The sequence below is a fragment of the Pseudonaja textilis genome, chromosome 3 (genome assembly GCF_049901715.1).
Source record: "Pseudonaja textilis isolate UNSWEBS1 chromosome 3, rPseTex1.2, whole genome shotgun sequence".
NCBI classification, from domain to species: Eukaryota; Metazoa; Chordata; class Lepidosauria; order Squamata; family Elapidae; genus Pseudonaja; species Pseudonaja textilis.
The window spans coordinates 34,752,430-34,771,933 of record NC_141992.1 but is presented as its reverse complement, the minus strand read 5'-3'; the positions used below and the strand labels follow the sequence as shown (position 1 = coordinate 34,771,933).

Below are 19,504 nucleotides of genomic sequence, written 5' to 3'. Positions count from 1 at the left end.
GTTCCAGAGATCAAAACCAATGGCAGAGAAGGCTCTTCTCCTAGGTCCCACCAGCCAAAATTCATTCACTGACGGGATCTGCAGTTTGACTCCTTCTGCTCCGCAATATGCCCCCTCTGCTAGTGCGGGATAAGGAGGTTCTCGCATATTAACTTTCTCTTGAATTAGGAAACTATTTGGAGAAGAGTAGACAACCTGCATCCAACTGGGTATTCATTTCAGAAAACAGAATGGCTACGGGAGGGCAAAAAGAAATGGAAACAGGAAAGTCCAATGAGTTTCTTTTGGGGAAGCTGGCAGGAAGCATCAAAATCTTCCTTCCTTCCTTCCTTCCTTCCTTCCTTCCTTCTTTCCTTCCTCCCTCCCTCCCTCCCTCCCACAGAGCTTTAGAGCTAGTCCATAATCCCTTCATGTTACAAAGAGTGGGTACTCAGCACAAATTCAGACAGAAAGCCACAAGCTGCAGCTCATTCTAGAAGACAAGTTCACCAGCATAAACTCAGGGGTGGGATTCTACCAGTTCGCACCTATTCGCTAGAACCAGTTGTTAACATTCTAAGCAGTTCAGAGAACTGGTTGTTAGAATAAATTGCTGGGCCAGGCAGGGAGATGCGTGCCTCGATGTGAATGACGTTGAGTTGGCCACACCCAGCCAATAACATGACCACCAAGCCATGTCCACCCAGTCACATGACCACCCAGCCACACCCACCTAAGCCACGCCCACAGAACCTGTTGTTAAAAGTTTGGAATCCCACCCCTGCATAAACTGTAGTTAAAAATGGGCATCTGTTTAAATATCTTTCTTGTTCTACAAATGAAAGGAAATAGCAACATAGATTTACTATTCACTTTAAAATATCAGGATAAGAAAAACACTTAATAACATTCAAATATCAATTTCTGAACTGGCAATTATTAGTATCTAAATGATGCAGCTATGCAGCTGCAGCAGCCTCTGATTTCTGAGCACAAACACGTACAATTCCTCCTCTGCATTAGATCACAATAAGTGCTAATTTATTCAGAGGTACCAGCACTAAACAGTACTGCCAAAGTCTACACTGTAACACACTAAAGCTTTGACGAGACAAATAATTACGCCTTGCTCCATATCAGTTGAAAGCTTTAATATATCATGTTGCTTGCCTTAGCACCAAGTTACAATAGGAAATTATTTGATTTCATCCTCTAGAAAACAGACAAGAAAACTATTTATTATATTCCAAGATCCAATCTGGGTTGGTCACCAGGACCAGAAGTTTACTCTTCCAAGCTTTCGGCCTCATGCTGGAACCTATCTTCAGGGAACCTCTCTGTACTGGAATAAAACTTTATTAGTTGAGAAGGGAAGGCCTGGTTGCCCATTCAGTTTGGCAAATGAACAAAATGAACATTATCAAAAGAATATATTCCATCGGTTGTTCTTCTGTGCATCAACAGAGCACATTGCTCTGCATTTACTGGAAACTATTCACAGCATTTAACCTGTGAAGTTAACAGGAAAAAAAGAGGAGCCCATTTCCCACTTTAATTCATAAAGGGCTGATTCAAAACAAGCCAAAGAGACCTAATAGAAGACTGCAGTCTTAAAGAGCACATTCAATAACTTGGATGATATGCAGCATCCAAAATCATTGCAAGGCCAGATACAGGTAGTCCTTGACTTACAACCCTTTGTTTAGTGACTGTTCATAGTTACAACAGCACTAAAAAAGTGACTTATGACTGTTTTTCACACTTACGACTATTGCAGCATCCCCATGTTCATGTGACCAAAATTCAGATGCTTGGCAATTGGCATGTATCTATGACAGTTGTAGTTTCTCAGGAACATGTGATCAACTTTTACAACCTTCTGACAAGCAAAGTCAATGGGGAAGTCAGATTCACTTAACAACTGTGTTACTAACTTAACTGCAGTGATTTTAGCTGTGACCCTGGAAACCGTAGATAATAAGCAACAAACTGAATGGTTTGCAGTATTTTATTTCTCCACGTAATCAGCAAGCATGGTGAAACTGAACAAGGTTAGCACTGGAATCAGCCTTCTTCCAGTGCAATTTATCCCATTACTCCACCCACCTAACCACTTCTACCTCCACCCTACACTTGTGTCCCAATTAACCTATTACTGCTAATCCTCCACCCCCATATTCTAGATCGAGTGCTCACTAACCTGTGATTCCCAGATAAACGCTTGTTTCCCCCATTTCCTCAATCCTCCCATTCCAACCCCCTCCCTGAGTGTTTTAATTGTTGGTCTCCCATCAGGGATTGATTATGCCAGGGATTCCCCCTGACACACTATCTATCAGGATGGATCTTTGCTGCTTCGTTACTTTCCCCTTTCCCTCACCGATGATCATGGTTAACCACCAAGCTGCTTGGTTAGCGCGTTCCCCCACCCGACATTCATTATCCATGGCTGTGTGGCTGGTATCTATTATGTCATTGATCGGCGCCGTTTCATTCCAATCACTTGGCATCGTCTCTCTCAATCACGGAAACTATGCTTGCTGTCGGGAGAGGATTGCACGGAGCCCGACAAGTGATTTATTTATTTATTTTTTATTTGATTTGTCAATCGCTTACAAGATAATAGGTATAAGTATATACATAGTTATGAATGCATGAAATGGATACATATAGGAAAAATAAAAAGAAACAATAGGACAGGGACAATAGGCACGTTGGTGCGCTTATGCACACCCCCTACAGACCTCTTAGGAAAGGGGTGAGGTCAATAGTAGACAGTCTAAGGTTAAAGTTTTTGGGGTTTGGGGAAGAAACCACAGAGTGGGGTAGAGTATTCACTTAACAACTGTGATAAGAAAAAACATAAAATGGGGCAAAACTCACATAACAACTGTCTTGCTTAGCAATGGAAATTTTGGGCTCAATTGTGTTTATAAGTTAAGGACTACTGTACATACCTTATTTCCTTCAAGTTTTACTAATCTGCAGTAGCAATTAGTTATATATTTTTGTCAAAATGTGTATTTATGCAAAGAAAGGTAAGGACTGTAATTTTGAGAGCCACACAGGCAGAAACATGGTTCGGATGTAGCTCTGGATAAGTGTTTGACAGAGGAGAAAATATAAAAGAGAAAAAGAGACAAAAAATATAAAAAAAGAAAGTGGAAAACTGCTTAGAGAAGGTAACATATGCACAAGTTTTCATACTGCCAGTAAATGGTAGTTTCTCTTTCAGGAAGATAATTAAAGTCTAAAATCAACTAAAGAGCCAAAAAAAAAATGCAAATTGCTAAAAATATAGGTTGTCAACAGAGAGAGACATGTTCTATACTCCCTCTACTTCTAAAATCCATGCTTGTTTTAAAACAAAACAAACATCTGAATGCTGTAACTAAAATAATAGATACAGAGAAGTTTATAAAATTCAGCTAATGGGCAAAAGACAAAAGAAAGTTTGGTTGGAAGGTTGTATTGTTTTCCAGACATCTTGGTTAAAAAAAAAAAAAGTCTCAGAAGGCAAGGACCCTCTGTAAATATGTGCCTCAGATACTATGTTATTCATGAGCATACCTAGATCTAAATTCACCATATAAATCTAGAAGTAATACCTTGATTGACAAAAAGATGTGAAATATAGAGTGTTTCTTTTCTCAATTCTCAATTGCTACTGTTGACGCTTTAGAAAAACGGAGTAAGAATCTGGTAACATTTTATATATGACAACACAAAGAACAAATTGAACAAAACTAGCAACACAGCAAAATACAAGAAGGATTACTGCACAGTTTGTTCATTATTTCCAGCTCTAAAAAGTCTGGACCTCATGGATCCTCCTGTCACTTGGGTTTTTTGGAAAGCTGAGCGGAAGACACCAAAAAAAAAAAACACCCTCAAATGTAACCCTATAGCATTGAATTGCTGAGTACACAAACATTTGGGGTGGGGGTGGGGAATCTCCTTCTTTTTTGGAACACATGAGTCAGATTCCCTATTTCTACAGCTCCAAGCATTATTTCAGCTCAATTCCCATTAAGTATTTTCTGAAAATGTCAAATACAACAGTCTCAGTTAATTTGGTGACCTCTTACATATTCCATCATATTCTTTGTATGATACTGTAGTGTTACTGAGCACTTTCTTTTCAAATTCCCTATCTTCTACATTTGCATCTCTGAAATTTATTTTGTAGGAAAATAATTCATTTCTGATTCTAGTCCAGGATTTCCCCATTGACTCAGATTTTCGTCTCAGTCTCTGACATTAGGCGTGTTTTGTTTTTTTTCAGCAGAGTTGTTCCTTTTAGTTTTAATATTCTTAATATTGTTAATCATTGCTATAATATTTTGCTCCTTCAATGAGCCCTATTCATTTTAAAGCACTGTCTATTTCATTTTGACTTTTTATTTTTATTATTATAATTTGAAAATAATGATCCAGTGCTATCAATTTTATTTAAATATATAAACAATTTATAGCCCCCCATTTTGCAGCATTGATACTGGGCAGTGCTCAGGATATCAAAACTAAAGATCTATTTTTCTTATTTCTACCATCACTACATGCAATAATTCTCTTCATTCTACATTAGAAAATAGAGCATAAAACAGCCTGAATGATAATAAATAAAATGAATCATAGTGAAAAAAGACTTTATAATAAAAAATATTTTCCATTTTTTATCCCACTCTCCCTTTCTCTCATTTTGCTTACTTCAAACCTGTGAGTTCTCAATAATCTGCACTCCTTCTAAAGTTTCAACATCTTTTTTTATACCACGACAACCAAAACTGGATGCTATATTCCAAGTGTGGTCTTACAAAGGCATTATAAAATGATACTTATACTTCACGTAAATTTGAACCTACCTTCAAATATTTCATGCAACAATACTGCTTGAAATTAGCTGGAATTCTTAAATTCAGTTGTCATATTTATTCAGATATATTCTCAGTTATATAGAAAAGCTTCTTCTACTGATGTATACCCCTATCTCTTTCTATGGCAACCTTTTGATATTGTATGTTCAGAGTCATGCTTTTTAAATTTAAAAATGTGAAATATACTAAAAAGTCTCAGTAAACTAATCAATCAAATTCACATGGATTTAAACCTCTTATGTGAGTCTAGTCTATTCATTAATTCAGTGATTCTCATATAACTGTACAATATTGTGTCTCTATGCCTGCATGTTCAACAGATCAAAGTGTTCTACAGGATATATAAGATTCTAGTGAATATTTGGAAAAGATTCTAATTATTTTCACTACCTAATTATTTCAGGCTAAAAAGACCAACATGATAGCAAGGCAGTTTATATGCAATGTCAAAGCAGATCAGAGCAGCCAATTAATGTTTTATGGCCAGGCTATGACATTGTCAGACAATTATGAAATTGCCTCCAACAAATTCTGACTAAGCTCCTATCCCCTCAGGACTGCATTTGTCCAGTCTACCTAGGACTTTTTGCTTAAAAAAGAAAATGATTTGATAATTGATGGTTTTGATTATTAGAAAGGTTATAGAAAGAAGAGAATTAGGATGAAATTGGAGAAAACAGTTGGATTAGAACTGTATGTATAATCGCTGAAAGGATATCAGAAGTCTGTTCTTTATATACATAATTTTTTCATGTTTTTTTCTATGTTCTCCTTCCTGTTTTTTTTCTTTTCTTTTTCACACTTAGTTTGATTTAGTTTTCCTTCTTTCTTCTTTCAATTGTATTACTTGTTATTTAAGAAGAGTCAATTCCCACCGTCACTAGTAGCTAGATCCTATACCCAACCCACAAAGAAAGAACCATCAAATTCTTTCGGAGGATGGCAATGCCTAATCAAAAGCCAAATACCAAAATGTAACAAAATGTCTAATTTCAAAGAAGTTCACTGCCCATTACCACCACCACCCAATCCATTCTTTTGCAGTAACTCAGGCCTTATAACTTATGGCTGATTATCATCAGCTGGATTTTGAGTTTCATATATAAAATTTCTGCCTGAGAACAGTTACCTGGATAATGTTTATGATCTTGAGATGTCATCATTTTAAACACAAATTCTGCCACTGATCTCCAGTATCATTTTATCTTACTGTTGCCTTAACTATATTTTACCACTAAGTTTTTCGAACGGACTAGTAATGTTCACTATAGTAGTATTTGACTTTCTATTGCTCTTCAACTACGTTTGCTTGATTCTTATACTGTGAATCAAATCCCTATACTGGACTGAACTTTGATTATAATTTGTCCATAAACTGTTATGTATGCATCTGACACCAAATGGATGACCTTACCCACCATGGTAACCACTTTGTCTATGAGCAATCTTTTCCATTCTAGTCAGTTTGTGAGAATATAAACAACATGCTCTTAAAATGTGAGGTGTCTGTTCAGAGAAGTTTGTGTACCTATATTGTAGAGTTTCATTCATTAAGAACCTAAGTTTCAAACTAGAGCAACAACAGTGGGTAACTTCTTTGATCAGCTGTTAATTTTGATCATTGATTCTTAATTATATATTTCTTAGTGGCCTACGTCTAAGGAAAACAGAAACTTATTATAACTATAGAGCTTCTTTATTATAATTCCCGCTGATTACAAGTGCTTTAATTTATGTCCTATGCTGTCAGATCCCCTTTTTATGAGACCTAAAGCTATAACGTGAGTCTAATATGGAGACAAAAAAAAATATTATACTCAGAATATCTGATTCCAAGACTCCCACATAATTTCTATTTCAGACAGAAAAAAAATGTTTTCAGGTTAATTCTACATCATAGCCACAAGCAACAACAGCATATCCACACAGTATCTTGTTCAAATATATTAGAAATGTTCATAGTATAATAATTTGCTGCAATAAAATAATAAACTATAGGAAATTATATGAGTAAGACATTTAAACATGCATACTAATAGCACAATTTGAAGTATACAAACAGAAAGGGATTTGTTTATTATTTAAGGGATTTATATTTTGCCTTTTCATCAATCAAAATGTAATTGTCATATACTCTCAAATTTAAAATATTACCAATATGTCCTAAAGCTGAATATATGGCACAATATATAATATAGCTAAACAGAGACTACAAATCTCTTTTGTATGTCAAAGCAACTGGAGAAAATAATTTTTTGCCTATTCTCTGAAAATGGAAGCATCTCCCACAAAATCATAGAATCAGAAGAGGTCATTTTGCTCAAGGGGTTAAATCCCCTGCACCACTCAAAAATTCAATTAAAGCATTACTAACAAAAGATTCTCTACTTAAACAACTCTAGTAAAGAGGAACTTCAACATCTCAAATATATATTGAACAAATATTGACTCAAAAGAATTCACTACTACCCACTGTCAGGGTTCCGATGATATCAAACGTAAGAAAAGCTTTCCTAAGATTCAACTGGAATATATCCTTTTGGTAACATATTTTGGTTTGGACAGATTATGCTCTCTGGACTGTCAGAGAACCAGTACTCTGTGTGTCACATTCTTTTCAATGCTTGAAAAGTGTATCACATCTTGCTTAATTATCATTTCTTAAAGCTCAACATTTTAGGCTTAGTTTTCAGTCTCCTGACCATTGTCTAGACCAGGGGTAGGGAAACTTGGTTCTTCTATCACTTATGGACTTCAACGCCCAGAATTCCTGAGTGAGCCATAAAAGGTTCTCCATCCCTGGCCTATTGGTTTTTCAGTTGTGGGGGAAATCAATTTTTGACTTGAATGGGACTGTTTAATATACAAATGCAGGACATATTTTATTTGTATATTAAACAATCCATTCAAAACAAAAATTAATTTCCCCCACAACTGAAAAACCAGTAGGCCAGGGATAGGGAACTTTTTATGGCTCACTCATTGATTCTGGGAGTTGAAGTCCATAAGTGATAGAAGAGCGAAGTTTCCCTACCCCTGGTCTAGATCAGGAATCTCCAATCCCCGGTCCGTGGCCTGGCACTGAGCCACAGCATGCCACAAACCAGGCCACGCAAATAAGCGAAGCCCCATCTGCAGGATGCAGGCAGCACGCAAAACCACGGCCCCTCCAGTCCACGGAAAAAAGGTGGATAAAAGGTTGGGGGCCACTGGTCTAGATGACAATGATCAGATCTTTGCATGTATATCAGTTTGTCTGAATCTTTCTTCAAAAGTAGTTTCCAGAAGTAGACACTATACTGAAGACAGAGCCTGAACAATGTAGAATACAGTGGGATCAGATCAAATTATCCATCAAAGGATATGACCTTAGATTTGGGTGGTATAGATATTTGTGGTAGAATAAAGTCAAGGTTAATGCAGATTTCAAAAATCATTATGTTAGATATGCCATATTGAAAATATGGGATAGAAACAAATCCAGCCATTGAACAAAAATACCTCTGCATCTCTCAGTCCAAGAAGCACTCTATAGATGAACTTGTCCCAACTAATGAGCAGCAGCTTCTCTATGTCTTTGAATCTTGAATAAAATAAATTTAAATTTACCAACAAAGAAATAAAGGGAGACTAGTATAGCTATTTCAAGCTGTTCAGTGGAAGTAGTATGCAATATACCCATATTTGGGTAGACCAGGTTGCCCTGATAGACCGGTCTCACTGAAAAAACACTTGAGTAAGATACTTGATTTGGAGAATGAAAACCGCCAAAATTTATATTTTATTATGAAAATATCACAATAAAGACTCCACTTTGAGTTCAATTAACAATTAATCAGTGGAATAACTTGCCTCCAGAAGTTGTGGGTGCTCAACACTGGATGTTTTTAAGAAGAGACTGGACATTCGCCTGAAATTGTAGGGTCTTTTGCTTCAGCAGGGGGAAGACCTCCAGGGTCCCTTCTAACTTGTTATTTTGTTATTCTTTAATAAGATGGCATGGCTTCCAGGTTTCAGCTTGCAAAAGGTGCTTCAAAGCATGTGGGAGCATAATTATAACACATATCTGCAACACCAAAAAGCTGCTGCTCCCTTTCCCAGGATAGCAAGTGGCAAACTCAAAAAGGCACCAATGAGGTAATGGAAGATGCTTTGAAGCAGGCATGGACACAGCTTTAATAACTCATTAACTCAAGTGCCTATTTTTCAGGGATTCTTTCCAGAGATACTCTATTATAGCAGGAACACCCAAAACAACTTTTCACTCCAAAGCAGAGCACATCCCTAATCTCATGCTATACAATTCCTCTGAAAATAGGAAGCACCAAAGCAACAAATAACTAATACATGTACAATATTTAAGATAAATTCAAGTATAAGACCAGATAGAGGCTAAGTCAAAGGAAAATACAATGTACTAGAGGACACAATAGAAACTAAATTTCAAGAGGATATGTTTGACTACATAATATACTTATTGTATATTACTGTGCAGAATCTGATCTGGAATATGTATATGCCTCCAGTATATTAAGAATCATGACAAAATATAATCTCTAAAATTTGGAAACAAAATATTTATTTGATAATATAATACTTCAAAACACATTATCAATACATCCACTTCTTTGTGTGGGTCAAATTAATTTAACAGTTTTTTTTCAAGGTATGAAAAAAATTAACAAATACCCTAGATGATATTAAAAGAGGCATAATTATGTGGGCGCTCAAGAAAAATGCCAAACAAATACCTGGTGTTTTATTAAGCGTACCATACAATGGATTCTTTGTACCTTTTCATATTCAGTTAAATTCCAGTTTGTGACCCTAAATATAATGCATGTGGCTTGAAATTGATTTCTGTCTTGGTTGCTAAGTGACTGCTTTGATTTAGAAATCTTACTGTTCATTGACACTGATTACTCAGTAGCAGAACTCCTAGAATTAGAATTCAAGTGACATATATATTAAGGAATAGTTCATGTAAATTTAATAACAAGGAATATCTTTCTTGAGGGCTTTGACTATCATTCTATCCAGAAAATATTATGATTAAAGAATCTGAGCCCCTATATTTTGCCACAGAACAATTTAGTGACATCCTCTAGATTATTTAAATAGCAAATATATTGAAGATCAGGAGTGCAATATCAATTCATAAATATAGTTAGGACATGTTCACTTTCATTGTACAAAAACAATTTCAGAGAAGATAGCAGTCACTGTTATTAAGCAAATAAAGTACCTATAACCACAAAGCAATTATTCTGCAAGGCAACATTTAATTACTTAAATGCCAAATGCAATTTTAAAAGCAAGCTTACAATCTTAGCCTCCACCATGACAATCAATATATCACTTTCTGTATTTATATTTCTTACTACTATTACAAAGTTACTGTACAATTTACAAAAATATTGTGAAATCTCAAATAATTAGAGGTAATCCAGTTGATATATTGTAGTTGTTCAGGTAGATTTTCAGTATGCAACAGTAATAGATATGAATTTTAATATATATTGGACTTTTAAAACTTTTAGGATTGCAGGCTGCCTTGAGCATGTAAGTAGGTGGCATGCAAATTATTGTACTGTTAAATAAAAAAATGGATAGGGTTTTCTTTTCAAGAACATATTTATCAAGTAACACATGTCATTCTTCAACTACTACAAATGTTATACAACATAGGGACAATAATACAAATTGCTTGTTAAGCACCCTATATGCCTTAAATGTAATACAGGTAGTTCTGGATTTATGACCACAACTGAGACCAACATTTGTGTTGCTAAGTGAGACATTTGTTAAGTGAGTTTTGCCCCATTTTACACTTTTCTTGCCACAGTTGTTAAGTGAATCATTATACTTGTTAAATTAGTAACGTGGTTGTTAAGTGAATTTGGCTTCCCCATTGACTTTGCTTCTCAGAAGATGGCAAGAAGTGATCACATGACCCCGGTACACTGCAACCGTCATAAAAATGAGTCAGTTGTGAAGCACCTGAATTTTGATCACGTAACCACAGGGGATGCTGTAACAATTTTAAGTGTGAAAAATGGTCATGTCACTTTTTCAGTGATGTTGTAACTTTGAACGGTCACTAAAACTGTTGTAAGTTGAGGACTACCTGTACAGATTTCTGTTTCCTTTCCCAGTAGACATTTAAAACCACTAAGCAAAATTACTTACTTAAAAGATAGACACAGCATGAAATTAGTATTCTTTTGCTGATAGAAGTCATTCATCAGCAAAATAGAATGATTTTCAATAATTCTGCCTCCTACCAAATAAAATATCTTTCGATCAGTTTGAAGATATGTGAATTATTCTTTCTATTCTACCAACAAATACTTTCATCAGCAGAAGGATATCAACTGGATATTACTATCATGCTGTACCCATATTGATTCATATTTGCAAAGCTCTATTGATCAAACAATCTGATCCTATCGTTAATTGTTCAGAAATAAAATTGCAGTGCTGGTAACTGAAATGTTATCTTTAAGGAAAAAGAATGGTGCAAATTGTAGTCACTGACACACATTTAGCATTTCTGAAATTCCATAAACAAATTTCAACAGTGATCAGAACAGTTCGTGGCTATGCAAATGGACAATAACAATAGGTAATTTTCTAAGGTTGAGCTGCATATCCACCTTGCCCTGATGCCATGATGGCCCAGTTACAGTTTGGGAGACATGAATGCAAAATATCATCATCAATTGACTCCAAACTCATCTCAACAACCATCTATCTCTTCTACTTCGAATGATAACAAGTGGCATGTCCCAAACACTGCAATGAACTGTTGAAATGCCCATCCTGAGCAAGCAATTCCTGTGCTGAATTGGATATTGGATTATATAACTTTTGAGATGACATTCTGATTGTATAGGTCTATGATGCTATGACTATTGGATGCTTTTTACTTATGCAGATAGAAACCACATGTTTGCAAATAACAATGATTGGTGTTTGCTTTCCCAGCATGAATGGGTGAAGGAAGGAAATTTATCAATGGGAGTATGTGGTAACTGCTGTCCTGACAGAACATCTAACCAAATTTTGACATTTGGAGAGTGATTTCCCAAGTCAATTTCATTTCTAGCTGATATCAGCATGGAAGACAGACAGCTTAAGGCCACTGTAGAATTGCTCTCAATCTTTTCAGTAGCACAATGCAATAGCATTCTATAAAAATAGGGATCTTTTCAAAGAAAAGCATCAGTGATCATTAATTGTAAAAGTATACTGTATTGTCCCACAGGGGAACACCAAGGTTAATATCATATGACCACAGGGATATAAAGGGATCTAAATAAAGGGTTATATAATGCTTCTGTTCTCTAAGCTCAAATAACATTAGTGGAAAATTTAACTGAGGGGGCAAATGTAGTATAAATACTGCAATGCAATATATATGTGACTCAATGTTTCATTAACACTTCTGTCAGAAGCATTGAAAATAAGAAGTGGGAACTGTTCACTAAAGATAGTATTAAAGAAAATCTTCACAACACAACACCCTGGGGAAATCAAATAGCGACAAAATATTCAACATCAGCAGAGCATTCCTTTCCATAAAAAGAACTAAAACAGTAATGTCCATTCCTTATTTATATTGCATAAATGAGGGCATGATGAAGAATAATAGCTTCATGTAAGCTGTCTATGCAGATTCTCAGTCATACTGAGAAGTTCTAGAACTTCGAGAACAGTTCTAGAACCGAAGAAGCTTCAGTTGAAAGCTTTTTCAGGATGAAAAGCAAAACATTTTCAAGGGGAAAAAAACTCTGAGAAAGTCCAGTTGTCTTTTGAATAGCACCTTTGGGACTTCCTTAAGCTCTTTTAAGTACATCAGAGCAACGCCTTTCAAATACTGCCAAGTGAAGAAATGAGTGCAATAAAACATGTTTTAACACACAAAAAGCATTAATAGCTGACAAGGTGAGTGTTGCTTTGGGTAAGTATTAATATAATGATTATATATTTAATCTGCACCATAAGCTTTACAACACATTGATGAATACAATTTGTTCAAAAAGAACAGAAAGTATTAAAATAAAAATCATTTATTCACTGTTACTCTAGTGTTGGCTTTATACCAGCCTGACACATTCCAAAACTTGAGTTCAGTAATCCTAATTAAAGGTGAAAACTAGAACCATTTGAGAGCTTACTTTTGGGGACAGGGAAATCTCCTTTATTGATCCCATCCAGATTCAAGAAATGGAAAGCGGGGTGGGAAAATTCCCTTCTTCAAACCAGGTGGTGACAGCTTAGTCAAACAGCTATACTCAGGTGTTCCACAACTCAGGTAAAAAGCTTAGGAAAGTAGTGATCCCAGGGGTGCATTCAGTAGGCTTGTATTATGTTGTGTTTAACACCAAGTTTTTGCTCCACTGCTCAACTAAAGATACAGATGATGCAAACTGCAGGTTGCAAACTACTGATTGCAAAAAAAAAAAAGTAACTCAAATAATACTGACAGGAAACTTTAATTGCCCCAATATCTGTTGAGAAACAAACATATTCCTTTCCGGAAATTGCTGATTTGTGTTGCTGACAACCTTGTCCATCAGAGAGTGCAGGAAAGGACAAAAAGATCAGATATTTTTTACTTGATATTGACCAGTAGGAAAAACTGAATTGAGGAAATGGAATATGCAAAAACACTAAGAAATCATGCAATTCTGAAGTTCTTAATTTCAGGGGAAAGTACAATTGTGTGTAGTTAAATGTACATCCTGAACTATAATGAAACAAAATTTAATAATCCTAGAGCAATTATAAGCAGGGTCTCATTAAAGGAGAATCCAAGGAGAATCCAAGAGTTTCTGAAAAGAAGATAGATATAAAAATCAAACCTCCAAATAATTCCAATGAAGAAAAAATAAGGACAGCAGATAAAACCAATTTAGCTATCTAAAAGGCTAGGGTGGGATAGAAACATATATAGATGCTGTAAAGAGGACAGATCCCAGATCTCTTCTAAGCTTACAGACAAGTAGCCAGACATATAGAAAGCAAAACTAAAGCTCCAAATTATCTGATATATATTTAATTTTTGTCCCATTTTCTCACTGTACTCGGTCACTTTTATTATTAGTCTTTGCAGATATTTTGTATTTAGTTAATAGAGTAATGTCATAGGACACCATAGGACAGATTATTGATGTTTCTTCTTCCAATTTCAAAAGCATAGTCATCCTCTTTCAATTTAGCTTCCCTTAATATAAATTCAGCATGTAGGGTAAATAAATAAGGGAGGAGAACATAGTTTTGCCTTATTTCTTTGTCAGCGTGGTGCCAGTCTTTCACAACATTCTGTCTATTGTATTTTCTCATGAAAAACCATGGGATGTTTTGGGATTCCCATTCTCAGTATGTTCAACAGGTGGCCATGATACACAATAACTGAAGGAATTTCTACAATGAATGAAGCATGAAGTGACTTCTTTTTGGTACTCTTGGCTTTCTCAATTATCCTGCATGCCTTGTGCTCCTTAGGTTTCTCTAAAGTCAACTTGAGAGAGTGTGATGGCTCACGAGGTTAGGATGCTGGACTGACAATTAGTAGGTTTATGTTTGAGACCCATTTGCTACCTTGGGATGGGGTGAGCTCCCCTCACATATTCTAGCTCCTGCAGTTCAAATTGCCCACTTTTGTAAGTAAGTAGATGGGTACCATTTCAGAGGGCAACTTAATGGGGACATGAAAGGAGCCCCAAACTGGCAGTCCCCAGGCAACAGTGACATGTCACCGTTCAGTCCTTTCAGCCTGAAAGTGCTTCGGTGCTCCTGACACAACTGTAGTAGTAGTAACCTGATCATCTGCATACAAAATTAGACATATTGTATGATAGCTTGTATACTCTGTTAAATTTCCTTTTTTGGTAAAGGAATATAGATTGGCAATCTGATGGCCACTGTGTCAGTGTCCAAATGTTCTGGCTTAACTTGGTTAGAATCTTTACTGATTTCTTTTCTAGTGCTTGCCATATTTCAGTGGAAATATTTGTAGCATATTTAACTACCCAGATAGACCATTTTTAATCCACCTATTACTATTATTCCTGGATTATCACCCTTTAAAAACTGACAACATAGACAGGTTTTGTATGGAAGTGTATGAAATCCAGTTGCATTTCACTGAGAGATTAGGCTCAAAATGCTTACTGATATTAGTTAGATTTGCATCCTGACTTTAAGGAGTTCTATATCTGCTTTAAGTATACCTTTTTAAATTTTTTGTTATTTCAATTAATAGTTTTGAAAGGTCATTATCTTATAATTTCTTATATACTAATGAACATTATTGTAAATATTATAAAATACGATCTTATTCTAATTAAGATTAGTTTAGGTTTCATTAATTCTATGGTATTTAATGTGTCTTAAGTTTCATTGGGTTTAATCTTATAAATTTTAGCTTACTAGCCTCTCTATAGTGTACATGTTGTCATTATCATTTAATATTATACATCTATTAATAGTGTTTTCAGTCAACACTTGATAATTTTGTCATCAATGCTTATTTTACACTTTTATTGTTCAAAGACAGAAATGACTATACTAATGAATCAGAAAAAGCTAAATATTGCATCAGTGTCTTAGAAACATGTTTCTAAGACATTTCTCAAAACAAAAGCTTTTATTAAAAAAATGAAGCAAAAAGTCAAATTAAGAATTAGTTAATTCAAAATTTAAAAATGAATACACAACACACTATTACATATATTTAAATGACAAAAGACATTGTTAACTTCTTGAAGTGAAAACATTTCAGTTAAAAAATTGTGCCTTTAGGAGGATTTTTAAAAATGGATTAGACCAGTGATTCTCAACCTGTGGTCCCTGGGCCACTGGGGGTGGGTGGGTGGGAATAATGTCATCACAGGGGGTCTGTGAAGGCTTGAAGAAATGTTATAATTTAAATCTTGAGTTAGGTTTTGGTGGTCTGTGGCCATGGTCTGTGACCACAAAAGGTATTTAAAGGGGGTCCATGGTGAAGAAATGTTTGAAAAACCACTTGATTAGATAAATGCATCAGAAATTATGATGAATGTTACAAAATATGATTCAAGAAGAAATAAGATGTTTACTATTATGATTTCAGTTTATCAATTTATCAATTTCAGGTTGTTTCAATTCATGCTCCATTCTTTCATAAAAAAATATCACTTCTTGAAACTGTAAAAAGAGATCTTTTGTTTCTTGGAGATCTGAATGGAACTCTTTTCCCAAATCTTGACAAATCTGTTCATATAAAAGGAACTTTGCTAAACTCCCCAAAATGTTTTAGACTCTACTGTACACCAGTGCTTTCCCTTTCAGACATATGGAGATGAATACATCTTTTGGACATTTTTGCCTTTTTTGTCTTTTGCCATTGTTCAGTTCATTTTTAACCATTTTAAATCACATTTCTCCTCTCTCCAGAGAAATACATAGGATTATAAGTTTACTTTTTTTTTTGTCTGCCATTGTATAACTGTGCTAGCCATTAATTCTTGATCATTGTAATTATATGGTATTCTCTCTTCTGTATATCTATGAATAAAACAAGAATAAAACTTGGATTAGAAACAGTAAAGTTTTTGTCTCTTGATTTCTTTCCTGTTCCACTTGGAGCATCTTCAAATATCTTGGAATGTATTACATGAACAACTTCAATGAGTAGATCAACTATCATTTCAATAATCAAAAACATGACAAATAAATAAGCATTATAGAAATGTATACATCAAATTGAGGGTACTATGGACTGTTTTGATAATATGAACTGGCGTTCCAGATTCTAAAATACATAAAAATCAGCTGAAAGAATTACTTTGTCATTATTATTTAATAACAGATTGTATTAATTAGGCAATATAATAAATCAAACAGTCAAATTTTTCTTGAGGTTAAATTTAAAGCATACACAAATGAAAAGTTTGGGAGATACAACAAGAAAGCTGGGAAGAACAGGCATTACAAACTTTCTGATACCTGTTTATTCTCTGCCTGATGCTAGGGGCTTGAAATTATTTTCCTTCTTGTATGTTTGTCCTAAAAGGCAAAAATTGCAACCTCTCATTGACTCTTCCTTTTTAACAAGCACTGAAAAATCTTTCCTGATACCTCAAACGATCTTTCTAAGCTCATTCTATACAAAGCCATAATACTGTGCATGGCAATGATTGGCCTAGTTCACACTGTGTGAAAGTATTAAAAACACAGAAACAGGCAACCTGGCTCTTCAAACAAGTCTTGGAGCTTCTGCCTTCAAGTTGAACAAGAGGCATGCATAAGCGCACCAACGTGCCTACTGTCCCTGTCCTATTGTTTCTTTTTTTTTCTTATATGTATTCATTTCATGTATTCATAACCATGCTTATACCTGTTATAATTGCTTGACAAAATAAATAAATAAATATGTTTAAATCTAATGTACAATCAAATAACAAAAGAGAAATTGTTTTGTAAAGTCTACTTCAGAACACTGAGAATATTTTAATCTTATAGTGGGATCTGTGTATATACATAGTTCTAAAATCTGATGCTTACAGAACACACAAAAATGGTTCAGCAGCTGCTATGCTATGGCAGCTGTTTCTCTTGTTCCCTACTGTCATGCTGTCCCTGTTTATTTCAACCATTTGTCAATCCATCTGTTATTTCAAACTAGATTTCAAAAGCTTCTGGATGGAGAGAGGCTATTCAAGTTACAAACTACCTTTGGAAAAGCATCTGTCCCATCTGAACATTATGATAATCAAATTAAGGTTCTCTTTTCATCTCAATCCCCTCAAGTAAGCAATTAAGCCATGATTCAGTTTTCCTTTTTCACAAGAATATGTCCAAGGATTAGATATATTATTCACTTCTAGGAAGAAACATCATCACATAATACTACCTGGTTTCACATATGCTTCTGATAACACCTCATGCTGTTAACCTAAAAAAAAAAAAACCACACCAGAACCTTCAATAGGAAGACATTCAGTGAAAACCGAGCTACTGCAATAGATGCGACTTGCAAAACTGCATTAAATCTTGGCGAAAAAATCGATACGACCCCGTCTATGTTTATTCAGAGACCTTTCAAAAAAAAAAAAAAGACGAATAGATTCAGCCCATTTTTCAAGTATTAAGTACAACCGCTTTTGAGCGACACCAAAATCAGTTGGCTTTGAATACTACTCAAGACATCATTGGTTAAGAGCAGCCTCTATGGCTTAAAGAGCAACAGGCTATAGGGGCTTTTTCATCCGTTTTGTACAGTAGTTTCCCCGGCTCAGAGCCACAAGCCAGCCTCGTACCGTCGGGGTACAAAGGACGCACGTTCCCCCTCAACCTCTCTCTCTCAGCAACGTTACTGTTCCGGGCGGAGCTGGCCATCTCCAGCTTACCACATTTCTTTCCCTGCGCTCAGCATCGCGGCGGCCGTCTGTCTACGCCCATCGCCTCTACTGCCTTTGCTCGGAGCCAGGCTGCCGGCTCACTCCTGGGAAGAGCTGCCCAGGGGCGATGGGCGGCAGGGACCACCATGCTGGAAGGCAGGGAACCCGCCGCTCACCCCTCCAGAGAGCAGCGCGGGAAGCCCACCGTTTAAGCTCCCCACGGGCGGCATCCTCCGTGGCAGAAAAGCCCGAGGCGAGGATCGCGGGATCGGGCATCCAGAGACGCTGGCGCTCGCCTCCTCGCTTGCTCTCCACTCCCGCGGCAGTATCAGGGGAGGGGGGCTGACGTGATGCGGCAAGGATGGACAGGCGGAGGCCTCTGGAGCGGGCGGCGCACTTCTCTCACGCGCTCAGGCCAGGAAAGGCGCCGGCTCGCCGAACCGACCGGGCGCTCCCACTAGCGACTGACCGCAGCACCTCCCGCCGGCGCCACCGCCGCAATCAGCCCAGATTCCCTCAAAGCAACAGAAAGCAAGGGTTGACTTTGCCCACCCGGGCACGTCTCGTCTAATGGGAAAGGGAGGAAAAGAGGGAGGGGACGCAACTGCATGCATTCGGCCCCTCCGGATAACAAACCGCTACTCACCGCTTGGACAGCAGCTTCGCCTGGCAGCGGGTACAACAGCGTCCCGGCTCGGGCGAAGCCACGCCCCCAAACCCGTCCCTATCTCACGTCTCGCCACGCCCCCTTCTCCATTCCAACCAGTTCTCCAGAATATTACTCAGCGCTCTTTCGATTGGTAGAAGCGACGCGCTGCTTCTGCTCCGCCGGGAAGGTGTTTTCTTAGCCCCGCCTCTCCCCATGCGGATAAAGGAATGACAGCACAGGGGCGGGCTTCTTACGTTGATGCTATATGGACGACCCTAAACGAAAAAAGCTGATGATTCCGTTGAACAGGTTCCCATACGTGTGCATGTGCGTGTAATGTATGCTTGTGTCATATGACACACGCATACGCATACAGAGACCCAGATACCTATGAATATAAAAAAATATCCCAGTCAGATACACTTCCTCCTCTCGTTGAGCGAGAAATCAAAAAATTGGCATGCACGTTCTAGTGCATTTAATATATTTCCATTTATTTCCATTTATCAACTTGGTTTGAGACTTGTTTTGTTAAGCTACATCCATTATTTAGCAACTGCTGCTTGAAAAACTTGCTTTGAATAAATAGGCACTGATCAGGTTGTATTTAT

The 19,504-nt window shown here is 36.7% G+C and overlaps 1 protein-coding gene across 6 annotated transcripts in view; it reads right to left on the bottom strand.

Moving 5' to 3' along the window:
- The window catches only part of PPFIA4 (PPFI scaffold protein A4), a 110,101-nt gene extending 91,143 nt beyond the window's left edge, over positions 1 to 18,958 (bottom strand). For 4 of the 6 annotated variants that reach the window (XM_087929243.1, XM_087929246.1, XM_087929247.1 and 1 more), the window contains exon 1: positions 18,891 to 18,958. The gene's annotated coding sequence lies outside the window, so the exon portion shown is untranslated. Of the gene's footprint in view, positions 1 to 16,850; positions 16,990 to 18,449; positions 18,840 to 18,890 lie in introns of those variants that run through there. The other 2 variants (XM_087929245.1, XM_087929244.1) reach the window with 2 other exon arrangements.
- Positions 18,959 to 19,504: the final 546 nt, after the last annotated feature.